Here is a 14,994-nt window from a genome sequence, read left to right on the forward strand (position 1 = left end):
CACGCTACTTTGACCCAAACAGTACGGCCCAATTTGATCATCAGTATTTCACATCATTGCAGATACTGAAAAAGATTGTGCCCTATTCTCTTGATCCCCTCTCCTACTAAGCCAGGACCTAGAAGAGTTAAAAAAAAAAAAATACAGCAAGCTGGTAAAGAAGAAACATTAGGCTGGTAAAAAGGGAAGGATCGTGCCTCGCTCTCCCAGTACAAACAGCCAACTTTGTAAAGACCCTACCTGGGGGAGAAGGTAAAAATTGGCATTAAATTAAATCCTAGAGAGGAAAAAAAATGGCGCAGATGATAGAGGCTCTGTACATCGCTCTGGCGACCATTCAAAGTTGTGACAGAAACAAGGAACAAACAGCAAAAAAAAAAAAATCACCTGGGATCTTGATAAACAAGCCATACAACTAGGGAGAAATCCAAGAAATCATTCTTCAATAGCAGAAGGTAGGACGGGGTTGAGGATGTGGGGCTGCCCGATTTCTGGCAGCTGAGTGAGATGGAGGCTGGAGCAGTGGCAGGGGCAGACGCCTCTTAAAGGGGCTGCGTCTATGAGCAGATTTTCATGTGGACAGACCTGCTCACTCTGAGCATCGGGGCAGATTTGGCTGCGTGCAGGGGGCACCAGGGACTTACAGGGAGACATTGTCCGAGTGAGGGCCGAGGCGAGACTTGCTCTGTACAGAAGCGCCGGTGATAGCCATTGTTCCCTGTTGAACCCTCCCCACTCCTAGTGCACCAGACACAGAGCTGCCATAGCAGTGATGTCATCAAACTGGATAACAGAAGTCGCCCTGCCCAGAGGATTCCCTGAAACCCCGCCTCCCCTAACTCACAGCCCCACCCAATCCACATCCAAGTGTGTCCTCCAGGATCTGGCGTTCCTTGCTGAACAGCACCTAGACTCACACTGGAGCCACCTGGTGTCGGTTTCTGCTGTGGCCTTGAGGCAACTATAAGCACAGCATCTGTGGATTGCTTGCTGAATCTTAACAGGTGACCCCAGAGAAATAGAGGCTTGGGCTAAATTTGGCCTGCAGCTGAACCCCTCTCAGGACTGTGCCACTGGACACCTACTTCACAAATCCAAACTAATAAGACCAAGAGACTTAGGAGCTTTACTTAGTACATAGAAATAGACACAGAAAGGCAGCCAAAATGAAAAGACAAAGAAGCAGAAACCATATAAGAGAACAGAACAGAGATCCAGGAATAAAGGAGTTAAACTAACAGATGCAGAGTTCAAAACACTGGCTATAAAGATGCTCAATGAACTTTTGGGAAATGTAGATAAATTCTGTGAGAATTTCAACAAAGAGGTAAAAGTATAAAAATGGAAATGGAAATTATAAAAGGAAGAATATGGAAATGAAGAACAGATTATCAGAGATGAGAAGAATATTAAATGGAATAAACGAAGGAATAAAAGTGAGTAAAGAAAAGGATCAAATGATCTATCTAGAGGACAGGAAAAGCCAAGGACACTCAATCACAATGGCAAGAAAAAAGATGCCAAGACTTTAAAAATAATTTAAGGAGAATATGGGACACTGATTAGCATACCTGAAGAAAATCAGGATGTTAAACAGCTGTTTGAAGAAATAATGATGGAAAACTTCCCTAATCTGGTGAAGGAAATGGACATAAAACCCCAAGAAGCTCAGAGAATCCCAAAAACCAGGGGTCCAAAGAGGCCCACACCAAGATACATCATAATTAAAATGCCAAAGTTTAAATACAAAGAAAGAATATTAAAAGCAGCAGGAGAAAAACAGATAATTACCTACAAGGGAGCACCCATAGGCTGGCAGTTGATTTCTCAAAAGACACTTTGCAGGATAGAAGAGCTTGGCCGAAAATATTTAAAGTGATGAAGACCCAGGATCTACAATAAAGAATACTTTATCCAGCAATGCTATCATTTAGAGTTGAAGGACAGACAAAGAGCTTCCCAGACAAAAATAAGCTAAAAGAATTTATCCCTACCAAGCCAAAATTACAGGAAATGTTGGAGGAACTTCTTTAAGGAGAAAATACATGTATCAAAAACAGGAATAAAGAATGGTAACAACTACATTCCTATCAATAAGTACCTTAAATGGAAAAAAATTAAGTGCTCCAACCAAAAGATAGAGTAACTGAAAGGATGAGAAAACAAGACCCTTACATATGCAGCCTACAAGAGACTCACTTCAGATTAAGACACACACAGACTAAAAGAAGAGAATAGAAAAAGATATTGTCATGATGGACCTAGAAGGTATTTAAGTCAGAGAAAGATAAACACTATTTGATTTCACTTGTATGTGGAATCTAAGGAATAAAAAGAACAAACTAATCAAAAGCAGACTTACAAATGTAGTGGACAATTCGGTGACAGCCAGAGGAGAGGGCAGTTTGGGTGGCTGGGCGAATAGGGAGAAGGGTTAAAGAAATGCTCTCTGTTTAGTAGCTGATGGATGGTCACGGGGATGGGGATAGGGAATGCAGTTAGCCTTAATACGTTGGCTAGGTGGAGGGCCAGGGGAGGGAGGGAGCAATTGAGGGGATCATTTAATCAACTATATAGATGTCTAACCAATGTACTGTATATTTGAAACATTAAAATAAATAATTTTTTAAGTGAAAAAAATTAAATTCTCAGTTTTTATTATTTGCTTGAGTTAGATATTCTAATTTCTGAATTGAGACTGTGTTTGTGACTCGAAGTGAACATAGGGCCATCTATTACTCTAAAATGAACAGAAAGCCATAGGACCTGCCCACGTTTTCATCCAGAGAGAGTGGAAGGCTATTCCTACTGAACAAGCTTTAAAGAGAAAACAGGAGAAAAAAAATAACGTTGCAGTCTTATTACATTATGCAAGTGATACTTGGTCAACATACCATATACCCACAGGGAAATATAACATATCAATAGGACCTATAAAAAATGTATGGAACTCATCTCTAGAGGCAATACAAATTTAAGTATAAATAGATTTTTAAAAAGCTTAGATCAATTCATGATATCTATGTCCCCCCAAGGGTTTCTTTTGTTTATGGTGTCATACTTACAAACAAACAAAAGATCAATTTCAATGTTTTAAAGCTGTATGTAACTTAATTGACCATAACCATTACATACCAAGATAGAATAATCTATCATGATTATTACTTCATTGATCAGGGAATTTTAAACAAGACTCTATAAAGAGGATAATAAATATGTATGGGATACTCACTAATGCTTATTATTAATCTTCCCTTGAAGTTATCCTTTATTTTGCATGGCCTGAGAGTAGTTTAGGACAAGAATAAGGACATCCATTTATCCCTAAAGAACTTGCAGAAGTTAACTAACTATAAATAATTTATTTGGATAAGTCTGTACTACTTAGTAATAGTTGGGTATACATAAAATAAAATAAAAAGGACGACTTAGATTTGTTGTATAGCACTATGGGGTTTCTATTCACAAATATTATTGCATTTAAGCCTCAGAACATCTAGTGAGGAAAACAGGGAAGGGTGATGGTCATTTCTTGTTGTTGTTTTCTTCCCAGCATCCATGCCCTTTCCTTTCGGCAACAGCATCTCGGTTTTCCTTTGGGCAGCTTACGCATTCTCAGTTCACGTGCCTTAGGATCTACATGCTCCTAAAGAGGCCTGGCCAATTAGAGACACAATGACTCATTCAGAGACTTATGAACCAAGCTAGACCAAAAAGAGTCAACCCTGGGACATTTGCTAAAACAACTGGGAAGATATTCCCAACTCAGAGAATAGAAACATAAAGCTGCTGGTGGCCACTTTCACCTCCACTTGCAGAAACCCCACCTAAACTGACATCAACTCAGGAAAGAGGAGTAAAGGTTAGAGAAAGACATATTTCTGAAACTATGTAAACATCTGAATACAGTTATATAGAAATTCCACCCCTGGGGTTCTCTATTAAGTAAATAAATAAGATTTTTTGCTTTTGGTCACATTAAGGTTGATTTGTCACTTGCACCCAAAATTCCTAATTTTTTAAAGCATGGTTTATGCTTGTCTTATTAATATGGTTCAGAGCTTATATGACTTTCTATGATCATGCAGTAATAAGTGGCTGAGCCAGGATGCAAACTCTGAGCTGTCAAACTTTACATCAGTGGCTCTTCTCAATTCCTCAGCTTGGCTCTCTACTCCACCTAGTTATATAACGAGTGCTTTACAGGCCTGAACAAATACATTTTACCTCTTCTGGCAAAAAATCAAATAATCAGACAGGCTAGCAGCCATGTCAGAAGCAGGAGGATCAAGAGAATGAGTTTGTAGTATAAGGCAGACAAATGAAGGGCATTCTGTCAAAGCAGAAAACCTCTGGAAGCTAACGAAATTGAAAGATTGTGAGCCACATGAATACAGTAGAAATAAAGAGAATCCAAATAATCACGTTGGCTCCATTCCTGTTGGTAAACCAATTTAATCACCCACATACTACTTTTTTCCCTTGAAAAATTATAATACAAGAATGTTTAGTATCAAGTTTTTTCATTTTCTACTATGAAAGTCTGGCAAGATAATTAAATAGAAAATATGTTTTAAATCCAACAAAGAACTCCATCAGTCGAGGATCAAAGAGGACATGTAGCTAGTTCATTCATAAAAACAGTTGTTCTATCTCACATCGTTGAGAGGAATATTAATTGTTTCAATTTTTTGAGTGGTAGTTGGCAGTATCTATCAAAAGTTTAAATGAATTTCTGACCCAATGCTTCTACATTTAGAAATTTGTCATATAGGAACACTCCCCCAAATGCTCAGATATGTTTGTATAAAGGTGTATTAGCATTATTTATAACTGCAAATACATTGGAATAAGTTTCCATTAACAGGGAATCAGTTGGATAAATTGTGGTACATTCAGCTTCTAATTTAATACAGCAGACTAAACACACATGTTTATCTCTACTCTTTCCCAAAATGCCACTGACAGGGAAGGAAAAAAAAAAAGCCACAAAGATAAAGAAAAGGGGAGAGATGATGACAGCAGATAAAAGATGTGAACCAAATTTTGGGAGCTGGGAAGTAAATGGACAGGTGGTTTACAACTTAGCGGAACAGAGAGCACTGAAACCTAACCCAACGGGGAAAGAATACGATAAGAGGAAAGCCAATGGTAGAATTGAAGAAACATTTCTAGTTCAACTGATTGAAATGAATTAAATTGGCTATGGTCTCCCATTTATATATGATTGGCTGAAGTATAATTACTGACAAGGAAAGGCATTCCAGATATATAGTTGCATGAACAAATTAAGTTGCAAAACTGTGTATGGACTACCTTATTTTCATCAAGCACATACAGTATATAAAATATTCACAAAACATCTGGAACATTACATTTTAAAAGATTAAGATATGTAAAGGACTAAGGCAAAGCAATAAAATGGAACTAGGGAGGATATTAACACAGACAAAATCAATCCACTTCATATGAGGGGGCCACAAAACTTGGCCTTAACGTTTCTAGCACATACACTATAAAAGGTAAACCCAGCTGATTACATTATTTGAAATGTCCATAAGGTAAAGACAGACTGATTGGACTAAAGCCAAACAATTTTTCCTAACAATAATAACAGTGAACGCTTACATCGTGCTTACCATTTGCCTGGGTGCCGTTCATTAAATCTTCTCAACAATGATCCAAGGGAGTGCTAAAAACTCTCAGCACTATTTCACAGATGGGGACATGGAGCCACACAGAAATTAAAGACTCACTGAATGTCACGCAGGTGTTTAAACTCTGCCTTGAGGGCTCGCTCCAGAGTCCCTACGAATTCCATTTGAGACTGGAATTCAAACAGCACAACTTTTAACCGCTACATTGCCTCCTCAATGTCTCAGAGGGAAAATTGTGGTGTAAGACTAACATCTTCAATAGCCTTCTTACAGTAGTCATAGTGACACATTTTGGTGGGCTTTTTAGATTGGACTATAAATTTAAATTTAGGTGGTCAGCAGCACTATTGATCAAACTACATCATTCCTTTGCTTAAAACTCTCCAATGGTTTCCCCCATTGCCCTGAGAATACCGCCCTCAAGGCCTTGAAAGATCTGATCCCTTTCAAATCTTCAAATGTCAATCTCTTACCACTCTTCCCCTCAGTCACAGTGGAGCAGCTTCCCCGGCCTTCCTTCTGTTCTCTAAACATGCCAAACTTATTTCTGCCTCAGGGCCTTTGCACTTGCTCTTTCTGCCTGGAATGCTGTCTTCACTATCTTCACATAGCTGGCTCCTTCTTATCATTCAGATCTCAGGTCAAATGTCTCATTCTAAGAGAATCCTTCCCCACCATAATAATTTGTGATGGCCTCTGTCCCCCACCTCTAGTTAAATTAGGCTGTTTCATTTTTTGTAGCACATTTATCACTATTCGAAGTTGTCTCCTTTATTATTTGTTTATTGTTTGTCTTTACTACAAAGCTCCACACAGGAGGGAATCCTGTTTATCTTATTTATTGTTGGATTTCCAGCAATAAAGACATACCTAACATACAGCAGGCCCCTAATACATATTAACTGAAATTGAAAAATTAATTGTCTCATGAATTGAAGACAATTTGATCCTTAATGTGTTGCTTTTCATTTCAGTGGTGTAGGTTAGCTTCTCATATAGCCCAGATTCACAACTGTTTGAAAGCTCTGCCTGAGTCAGGGAAGTACAGGAAGCATAAAGCCTGCACAACCACCATCTGATGCTGGAATTCAGCCAAGAGGGACGCCTGGTACCACTGAGAACTAGATCTTGCATGCATTCATTCACCAGCTGACGAGCACTGCTCCTGAGCAGAATTCAGCAGCTTGCCCAGGAGTTTGCAGAATTTAAGAACATGCACTGGAAGGCCATAAAAAATGTGTCAAGTGCATTGAGCTTTTGGGATTATAAAAGCAAATAAACATCAGTCAGTCATCTTGGCTGTACATTTACCAGGCATCAATAAAGTCAGTACCTCTTCCATCAGGAGCGTGCAGTTAAGTTTCCAGCTGCCAAAGTACATTGGTTGCCACAGACTGAGGCTGACATGACACTTATAAATATTAAATATTAATTTGGCACAGGATCAGGAATTCCCCAACTTCCTATCAACTAGGCGTCCGTCTGTCCAAAGAAGCCAGTAGTCAGATCTCTCTTACCTCCTCATCAAAGATTAGAAAGACATGGAGCTACAGTGCCAGGCAAAACCTGTAGGGCATATGAGCTCTACCCATAATCAGACTATCTGAAGTCAGGATCAGGGGTTCCTATTAGGTAATAAGTACCTTGTCAAAACAGACAAGCCCTTAGTTCATTTCTCTCTAGTGAATGTTCTCAAAAGCACCCTCCTGTCATTCAAAACAATAGGCATTAAAGAAAATAAGGCAACATTCCCTTCATATAACAAATCTAATTAAATAATAAACATATAAAACAACTTATTTTTCATGTAACTGGCTTCTACCTTTTTTATATTACTTTCCTTTGACATGAAATATATCATGCTAAAGTGGTAGGTTCTTGATTCACCTCATGTAAACGTAGCCTTGCTTTATTTGAAACGATTTTCAAATAAGGCGATGATTTGCAAGAAGAAAACTCCCAATTAATGTCATGCTATCCAAACCATAGTTGCTATCCCGGTCCCATTTAGAATTATAAAAAGTTAAAAAGTCCCTGTAAAATCCTATTAACCGGTGCAGGGCCTCTCTTAATAGCTCTTTGCCCCTTGTGCGAGGATGCAGAGTGATGAAATGGATGAAACACGAAGTGGGTTCACACCACGGGAGGAGAGAGAGGAAAGGCAAGTAAGTGTCTGCAACACGTGGATTTGTAGATGTGCCTGAAGATAGAAGCAACAGGAACAAGTGAGTCATAAGCTGACCTAAAGGCCACAGGGCCAGGTAGGTCCGGAAAGGTGGGTATGCTCACACCAACTGGAGAGGACAAGCCCACCAGCTGATTGAGAAGAAACAGAAGAAAAGTGCTGGCACTGGAGTCTGCAATTGTCCCCACACAATTTGGACCACTAAGAACTGCCCTGACTAAGCTATAGAGTAATGGCAAGGATGGCAGGCCTCTGAAGAGGCTGAGGAGGAGGACAAGCCTACATGCTGCAAAGCTGGGAGTGAGGGAGGAAGGCGAGAGAAAGAAGCCAAAATTCAAAGTTATCCACTGCTTCTCTTGTGAGAAGGCTGAGTGTGAGAAAACTGAGCATAATGTTGAGAAGAAATGAATGGCAATGCCTCCTCCAGATGTAATTTGATTAAGAGATGGAATTACTCTTGTGCCTCCCCGATAACAATCTGTCCTCAGCTTCAACTCCTTCCATTTCTAGGAGGTCCCAAACTAGTCATCAGATCGTACTGCTTTTTCTCAGGGCCACATTAAACCAGCACAAGTCCTAACAGCTCAAGCCCAGACACTTCCAACAGTCTCTTTGACTTTGCTTCAAATTCTTGGCCTTCAAAAGAGGCAGCCAGAATCATCATGTCAAAACAAAACAAACCATAAAAAAGGCTCCCACAAAAGGTCACTGATAATTGATTAAAAGAGTCAATCATGTGTAAAGAGGCCCTTAACTGTGCCTTTCCTTATCACCTGTCTCCTGGCACATCATTCTCTCTCTCCTTATACAAGAAAAATACTTTGCAATCCATCCTTTCGGCTTGTACAGGTTCAAATATAATAATTTTTAAAAAGAAAGGCATAAATTGGACAACACTTATTTTCCTAAAGATAGTAATTTGCTCCATAAAAGGATTTCTTTCAGCTCTTTCTGAATTGGTACACATGCAAATTCGACTGCTTTTTAGGCTGCCATAGGAATTTGTTACAAGCCTTGAAACTCTTTGGAAAATTATGGAATATGTAATTTCAAAGAATAGGAAGAAAGTACCCTTTGCTTTCACTTGTAATCAACTAAGATGACCAGCCAAACCTTGGTGAATAAACAAAAACAAAAAGGAGACTTCTTTGGGATAAATATTAAAATGAAGAAGAAAGATTGACTAAGAATGAAGGTGGACTATTATAATCAGCATGCGGAATATAACAGTAGCTGCAATCTAATCCACTGCCAAGGAGCACTGTTTCTACTTCACTGGGCAGGGGAATGTGTGACAGCTGGGCCTCAAGCACTGGAGTGTCCATGGGTGGCCTAGGGGTGGAGGGTGGCAATGTGACAGGAGCAGCACCAAGTCCAAAATCAACAAGTCTGGGGACCCACGTGAAAGCTGCACAGCCAGGGCCAAAGGGAAGGTACCCTCAACCTCTGAATTAATATAGCTTGATTCTGAGTTTCAAACCTTTTTATTTAGATGTATTATATGTGCTTAATGAGAAAAAAAGAGAGAAAGAATAGAGCAAAAAGACAATAATAAAAATCAGCTACATCTTGCCACCCAGTAAGCACTGTTTTTACTTGGAATAAATCTTTAAAAGAATGTTTTTCTGTATTAGACGTGTATGTAAATACATCTTTTTAAAAGCAAAATTGAGACTTCACATCCTTTAGAATGGCTATTATTAAAAAAAAAAAAAAAAAAAAAACCAAAACAGAACATAAAATAACAAGTGTTAGCAAGGACAGAGAAATTGGAACCCTTGAGCATTACTAGTGGGAATGCAAAATGGCACAACCACTATAAAAAATAGTATGGAGGTTCTTCAAAACATTAAAAATAAAACTACGATATGATCCAGCAATTCCACTTCTGGGTATATTCTCAAAAGAAGTGAAAGCTAGAACTTGAACAGATATTTGCACATCCATGTTCTTAGCAGCATTATTCACAATAGCCAAAATGTAGAAGCAATCCAAGTGTCCAGATGAATGGATAAACAAAATGTAGTATGTATGTATACACACACACACACACAATGAAACACTATTCAGCCTTAAAAAGGATGGAAATTCTGATACACATCACAACATGGATGAACTTGAAGACATTATACTAGATGAAATAAGTCAGTCACAGAGGGACAAATATTGTATGATTCTACTTACGTGAGGTACTTAGAGTAGATAAATTCATAGAGGCAGAAAGTAAAATGGTGGTTGCCAGGGATTGGGGGGAGGGAGAACAGGGACTCATTTTTTAATAGGTATGGCATTTCAGTTTGAGATAATAAAAAAAGGTTCTGGAGATAATGGTGGTGACAGTTGTACAACAATATCAATGTACTTAATGCCGTAGAACTGTACTCTAAAAAATAGTATGGTACATTTTACATTATATATATTTTACCATAATTTAATAAACAAAACTGTGATTACTTAATCTGTAATTTGCTCTTTTCCCTTAATTTGATACCATATATGTTAATAACTGTACTCTGATCATTCTAATGGCTGAAAAGTATTTGATTGTATGAAACACTATAATTGATTTTATGAGTCCTCTATTGGCAGATAGTTAGGTTGCCTCTGATTTTTCTCTCCCAAATAGATATTGTGTAATTCAATCATGTGACGTATCAGGTCACTCTACATTCTTGACGATCTTTATTTTGAACTCATTATGGTCATTTGCAAATATTCTGAAAATCCTACACTTTAGTCAGAGAATGTCCCATTTCCTCACCATGAAAAATACTTAACTACTTGTACCTGTAATATATTAATAATTAATTTAAAATATAATGATTAATACTTAATTTAAAATATGTACTAAGTGGTGGTACACTTTCAAACTTACTACAGAGGGAAAATGTTAGAAGTGTTACTAACTGAACATGATACCACGCGCAATATTCAAAATATTTAGCAAGAGGCTGATAGAGGCATCAATCACTCAGAGGAGAGGCTGACTGAACACAGATTAATTATGACAACCCAAGCCCACTTCTGTAATACTCATGACTGTGGAGACTCTCAGGTCCTTCCAGTGGAAAATCCCTCAGCTTGTGAATGCTGAGCCCCTGGCTTGGCAGAACCACTGGCTCTCGGCTCAAGGAGGCACCCTGACATACGGAAGGCAGGAGCTCTTGAGTGCACATGCGAAGAAACTCCTGAAGCAGCAATCTGGGCCACATTCATCTCCTTAATACCCGTTAATTTGCTAAAGACAGTCTCCCCAGGCACTGAAGCCCTAACAGAACAGTCAGAATCAGAGGGCTCTATTCCCTGCCAGCAGCCTACATTTTCTCTCTCTGAAACTATCAATTTTGCCTGACTTTGCAGGCCCAGGAAAGTTCCGTTTGTTGAAATTGAAGATAAAGGCAGTCACGAATGCTTCTTATCCCCATTTTCCCACAAGAAGCTCAAAGAAAAGGCACATGGTTTCCCAGGTCCAAGCTCCCAGGCTTGTTATTTTAGTGAGCTCATCACAGTCACGTTGCAGAAAGCCAGGCCTGCAAGAGTATTGCTCCCTGAGGGATGGCTTCCCAGGGAGCTCCTAGCCCAGGCCATGAAACCCACTGACTGAGCAGTCACACACTCAGTCAGTGGATTCCATGCATTAAGTCACCATTAATGAACTGCAGAAAGTCATGGCAATCAGGACAATGACATCCCGGATTTTTTGCACTGCTTTATTTTAAATCAAATAGCAAAACCAGAGTTAAATAAATCAGATAGATGCTGCCTTATAAAACCAATAATATTCTATAATTATGGTTATTTGGCAAATTAAGGCAACAGACCAAGCAGAAAGCCAAAAATAAGCTCCCCTTAATTATAATTACAGTAATCTTATTTACCAGAAAAAAAAAATCATTTCTCCAAAAATATTAGCTATGTGAAAAAGGCCTAAAAGCTAACGAAATTGAAATCTGTGCAATCTGTTCTTAGGAACAGACCAATGTGTCTGACACATTTACTTTTAGTCTAGAGATCATTCTAACTGGCTTAGTTATTTGTTTTCCAAGGCAGCAACAAATGTAAACTGCAGGTAGGTCCCGAGAGGGCACCACATTCCTAACCCCCAGCCTCTGCCCTCATGGCTGTTTTTTCTGGCCAGAGGCACACATACCTGGTTTCCTTAGGCAATTTGTACATGCAGAGACGGCGGCCTAGGAGCACACTTGCCAAACTGTGAAGTAGCGTAAGCCAAAGGTACAGGAGAAGGTGGGGGAAGCAGGGTATCCTGGATTTCCTTCTGTAAAGTCTGAATTATTTTAGAGGCAATTTTGAAAATTCAAATATAGAAAACAACAACAACAACAACAAAAGCAAATAAAGAACATTCAATTTGAATGTAGAGAGGTTTGGGTTGAAATCCAAGCGTTCCCATTGACTTGCTATGTAACCGGGTTGAGTAGCTTCCCAGGTCTCCGTTTTATACCTATTTCACAGGGTTGTTCTGGGTCCTCCCCCAGATAACTCAGTTTACTGCCACAGCACTCTCTCCACCTTTCCCACAGTCTTGGTCTCACTGTGTGGTCAGTCAGTCCATGGGCCCCTCGAAGACAGGTGTGGTCCTACTCTTTTGCTTCTGCCTATTATCATACCTGACACATCACCCGTGGAAATGTATAGGCAGAGAACAAAACATAAATATTATATCATATATGCTATGGCTGCAACTATAATTTTTTAAAAATCTGTTTAAGAATAGTGGCCATTCTTTCCTCTGACTTTCCAATGCTACATAGCTTCGTTTATCAATATATTGTGAAGGGAGTAGGAACAGATAGGGAGACTATTTTAGAAATTGTTTTAAAAAGTACATGGGCACCTCCAGGCCCCTCCCAAGATGACTGAGATCCTCCCGTACTTTGCGGACTTGTGGGGTGACTTAGACGATTGCGTTGGGGAGTTGGGGAAGTTCCGCTCTCCATGTGGCTGGCCATAGAGTTGCAAGTGTCCTGGCCACAAGCCCAGATCCACTTCTTATCCCAAATTGCTCACTGGCACCCATATTTCTCAGAAAATTTGCAACAAGACCCAGCTAATGAAGGAACCCAGGCAAAAGGGCATAAATGACAGAGGCTTTGTACATGCCCTCCTGTGACCACACCAAAGTTGTGACGGAAACATGGAGTAAACAGCACGGAAAGTCACCTGAAGTCTGGATGAACAGAAGCCCTACAACTAGGGAAAGAAATAAGAAGTCACCCTGTAATGGTAGGAGGTAAGAGGGGGCGAAAACATGAAGCTCCCCTTTCCAAGCAGCTGAGTGGGACAGAGGCTACAGTAGCTGCAGCTGGCAGGTGCAGAGGTTCCTCTTAAAGGGGCCGTGCTCACAACTGGACTTTTAGTGATGGACTTGTTCACTCGGAACACCAATGCTGGGTCAGCTGTTTGAGGGGCTTACATGGGGACACTGAGTTGTTGGAGCGAGGACCAGAGGCAAAGCATTTTCCTGAAGAGAAGCACTGGTGGTGCCCATTGTTCCTCTGTTGAGCCCTCCCCACTTCCAGTGTGTGGACACAGGAACTGTCATTAGCTGAGACGTCATCAAACTAGATAACAGAGGTCACTCCACCCACAGGATTCCCTGAAGCTCTGCCTCTCCCAACTTGTGGGCCTACCCAAACTACATCTAGTTGTGTCCTGGGTGTGTCTTGTGCTCCTTGCTAAGCAGCTCCAAGCCCCACGCTGGTGACACTTGGCCTCAGTTTCTGGTGTGGCCCCTTGCAGCAAATATAAGCACAGAATCTGAAGATTGCTTGCTGAATCTTACCAAGTGACCCTGGAGGGGCACAAGCTAGGGCTAAACTTGGCTTGCAGCTGGACCCTTCTCAGGACTGTGCCACTGGACACCTGCTATACAAAGCCATGCTTATAAGACCAGGAGACTTAGGAGCTTTGCTTAGTACATAGAAACAGGTACAGAAAGGTAACCAAAATGTGGAGACAAAGAAGTAGGTCACATACGAGAGAACAGAAAAGAGTTCCAGGAAAAATGGAGTCAAGTGATCTAACAGAAGCAGAGTCAAAACACTGGTTATAAGGATACTCAATGAACTCAGGGGAGTGGATGAACTCAGTGAGAGCTTTAACAAAGAGATAAAAAACATAAAAATGGGAATAGAAATTATAAAAGGGAACCAGTCAGAAATGAAGAACACACCATCTGAGAAGAAGAATATATTAGAGAAAATCAACAGAATGGATGGAGCAGAGGATAGAAGCACCGATATAGAGGATGTGGAAGCCAAGAACATTCAATAGGAATGGCAAGAAAAAAGTAACCAAGAATATAATAATAATTTAAGGAGCCTCTGGGACAAAATTACAAGTAACACCAGAAGGAGAAGAAAGAGAGCAAAAAGTTGAAAACCTATTTGAAGAAATAATAATGGAAAACTTCCCTAACCCAGCGAAGGATATAGATATACAACACAAGGAAGCTCAGAGAGTCCCCAAAAAGATGAACCCAAAGAGGACCACACCAAGACACAACATAATTAAAATGCAAAAGTTTAAATACAAAGAGAAAAATCTTGAAAGTAGCAAGAAAAGAGCAGTTAGTTACCTTCAAGGGAGCACCCATAAGACTGGAAGTGGATTTCTCAAAAGAAACTTTGCAGGACAGAAGAGCTTGGTAAAAAATATTTAATGTAATGAAAACTGAGGATCTACAACCAAGATTACTTTATCCAGCAAAGCTATCACTTAGAGTTGAAGGACAGGCAAGTAAAAGCTAGAGAAATTCATCACCACCAAGTCAGTATTTCAGGAAATGTTGGACTGACTTCTTTAAGAAGAAAAAAAAATAGCATGTATCAAAAACATGAATAAAGGATGGTAACAACTACATTCCTATCAATAAGTACCTCAAATGGAAAAGCATTAAGTGTTCCAACCAAAAGACAGAGTGGCTGAATGGATAAGAAAATAAGACCCTTACATATGCTGTCTATGAGAGACTCACTTCAGTTAAAAGACACACACTGACTAAAAGTAAGGGGATGGAATAAGATATTGCCATGATGGACCTAGATGGTATTGTGCTGAATGAATTAAGTCAAATAGAGAAAGACAAATGCCACATGATTTCACATACATGTGGAATCTAAAGAACAAAAT

General features: G+C 39.7%; 1 protein-coding gene across 3 annotated transcripts in view; it reads right to left on the reverse strand.

Moving 5' to 3' along the window:
• SLC16A12 (solute carrier family 16 member 12) overlaps positions 1-14,994 on the reverse strand; it is a 68,417-nt gene that overhangs the window by 39,443 nt on the left and 13,980 nt on the right. Inside the window, exon 1 of one of the 3 annotated variants that reach the window (XM_016127950.2) lies at positions 5,640-9,523. The exons of the other annotated variants lie outside the window; for them this stretch is intronic. The gene's annotated coding sequence lies outside the window, so the exon portion shown is untranslated. Of the gene's footprint in view, positions 1-5,639; positions 9,524-14,994 lie in introns of those variants that run through there. 3 annotated transcript variants of the gene reach the window in all.

This window comes from Rousettus aegyptiacus, unplaced genomic scaffold, assembly GCF_014176215.1.
Source record: "Rousettus aegyptiacus isolate mRouAeg1 unplaced genomic scaffold, mRouAeg1.p scaffold_m13_p_6, whole genome shotgun sequence".
In the NCBI taxonomy this organism is placed as follows: domain Eukaryota; kingdom Metazoa; phylum Chordata; class Mammalia; order Chiroptera; family Pteropodidae; genus Rousettus; species Rousettus aegyptiacus.